Genomic DNA, 3,076 nt, shown 5'->3' on the forward strand with positions numbered 1-3,076 from the left:
TTTTTTTTTGTGTCTGTTACCACTTTTTCTCAGCTCTCACCGAACCGATTTCTTTCAATGATACGTCAAAAGATCACAAATCGTATCTAATCGAAGACATTACCCTCAAAATATGAAAAAAATTCGCTCGTTCCCCGTAAATGGGGGAATCCTCCAAAAAAATTACAAATTTAAAAATCGCTAATTTTCGAAATTTTTTCAATTTTTTTTACTTAAAAGTGCCATAACTTTTTCAAAAATAAACATATCAATATAATTNACTTTAAAGTACCATAAATTTTTTAAAAATAACCAAATCAATATAATTTTTTTTAAATAGATGCATGACATCATTACTTTTCATTTGGTATATTTTTTTTTTATATATGACGCATAACCTGCCCACGAGGGGTATTCAAAATGACATCTTTTTCACAAAAAATTTACTTTTTCAACTTAAATTTTGAAAGTGTTCCGGAAAGTCTGACACTTTTATATATATCTTAAATTAAAGCTTATGTAATATACTTTATTATGGAAAAAAAAAGTTTCGGACTTTATTTTATTTTCATGGTGAAAACAGACATCAAAATGGATAAAAAAAATACGATTTTTGTAAAAAATTTTTTATATTTTTAACTTTATAATGCTATAACTTTTTTAAAGATGTATGATTCAATATAATTCTTTTTTTTATGGATGCATGATGTCTTTAACTATCATTTGGTATAATTTTTTTATAAATCTGACTTTTTACCTGCCCAAAGAGGGGGATTCAAAATGACAACTTTTTCAGAAAAAATTTACTTTTTCAACTTAAATTTTGAAAGCCTGACACTTTTATATATATCATAAATTAAAGCTAATGTAATGCACTTTATTATGGACAAAAAAATTTCGTACTTTATTTTGTCTTCAGGGTGAAATTGGCTACCGAATGCTATTTTTGTGTGAAAATTCTCGCTTTTATTTTTTTATTTTTAACTTTATAATGCTATAACTTATTGAAAAGTGTATGGATCAACATAATTTTTTTATGAGAAATAATAATTTTTAATAATCCCTTTTTCATTCGATATACTTTATCTGAATCAGGATATTAATAACAAACTAGCAGATCATGTTGCTTTTGGAATAATCCACCTATTTTTTAAAATTAAACACTATCTAAAGATTTGCATCGAAGCGTTTTTTTTTATAGTGATTTTAATCACTGTCAGATATCATTATACTTGATCCAACTATGCCATGTCACCTCTGTTCCGCGACCCCCCTGTGCTGGGTTTTTTTATTATGAAGGCCAAAGAAAATATCATGAATTGATTTTAAACTAATTACAAATAGTATTTAGTTTTTAATGCGTCAAAATTTATAAATAAACATTTTCGATTACTAGTTAATTAAAATGGTTACCATAGTTTTAGCTTTAGTTATTATCGAAATTTACTTAATGCCCATGCACTCAGACCTGTTGGTCCATTGTGCGCACTTCATACCGAATTGTCTTGATTCGGTTTACCCACTTAAGTGTTATTGTAATATACTTATCATTGTATAAGACCATCAATTCACCCTTATGGATGACCAAAGAGTCCTGTCTTTCCGGCAAAATTCAGTAACTCTGTGGGTCTTAGGTTTTTAATATCTTCTTTTTCAGGAAAAGGTAATATTATTTCATAATATCACACATTGTGAAATGAATCTTCCTCTTCTACTCCACACTTCCTGCATAATGGTGATTCCGATACCTCCATTGCGTAAAGACTTTTTCAGCAATTGACCATGTCTTGTCAGTAGACCAGTCAAAGTGTTTATTTGATGTCTAGTCATACTATTAAGATTACTCAGCAGTAGACCGGGGGTCTTGATAAACATTTTAGATTGTTTAGGTACTACCGAGTACTTCCAGATTTTGCTGTGTAGTTTTTTGCACCAATTCTTAGGTAGCGCTTTAAGCGATTGCTCAGTGAGTCCTACCACTGGTTCTGGTCCACACATAGGTGTTCTTTGCTTTTTTCCTGGCTAGAAAGTCAGCATTCATTTTAGTGACACCGTTGTGTCCACGTTAGTATAACTTTGTTGAACCTCAATAGTGATTCTAAAGTTTCTCTGCATTCGAAGACAAGCTTTGCATTCACCTGATCATTACAAAGTGCTTTTAAAGCCGCTTGACTGTCATTTAAGATAGTTAACTTCTTATTCTTGTATACCAGCAGGTTCTACCACTATCGCCATCACCTCTAATTGGAAAACAGAGAATGTTGTGCCTAATGACATGAATCGTTACTATAAGTAAAATGTTTAATTTTTTGTACAAACTATTCATCTAAATTATAGCATTTATTTTTACTAACTTATAATGATTAACTTTACTAAGAGATATAATATCTGTATGATTATTGACCGAGATATCTTAATCACATAGCAATTCAATTTTTTCGTTAGAATGATAAATGACATTGGTAATCATTAATGGTTTAAATAAAAATTATATATTAGTTTATTTATTATTTCAAACTAAGTTAAAAAAGTTATGTATAATTTGTTATGTAAACTTTAAAAAACACGAACATATTGAATAATACATTTAGTTTTTCAATAAATATACTTTTACATAGTAAAATTTTTTCTAAAACTCTGTAAAAGAGAATTCTTAAAAATGGATCTTAATTTAACAATTTATCAAAAACTATGTATCATCATAGAACTATACATAGAATTACATTTCTGAGATATTAAAAATGAAAAAGTCTATATGTTTAATTTCACTGTTTTTATAATGCCTGCTGATCCTATCATATAAAAATATAGATTTCCATAAATTATCCTAAATAATAATAATTTACAATCATTTATGAAAATTTATATTTTAGATCTATAACAAACACAATTGTGTGTCTTTATATTGATTTTTAAACAAAATGGTGGTATTTATTAGTAATTTAAGATGCTACAACAGAATTGATTGTTTTAGTTTTACTGTTACAAATATGATCTTAATCTCTCAATTTAATCTAAACATTTTAAATGCGTATATTATTTTTTATTTATGTTGCCTTATATTATTTTATGAATTTAACTATAAAATATATATTTT

The sequence above is a fragment of the Daktulosphaira vitifoliae genome, unplaced genomic scaffold (genome assembly GCF_025091365.1).
Source record: "Daktulosphaira vitifoliae isolate Bord-2020 unplaced genomic scaffold, ASM2509136v1 Scaffold_4, whole genome shotgun sequence".
Lineage (NCBI taxonomy): Eukaryota > Metazoa > Arthropoda > Insecta > Hemiptera > Phylloxeridae > Daktulosphaira > Daktulosphaira vitifoliae.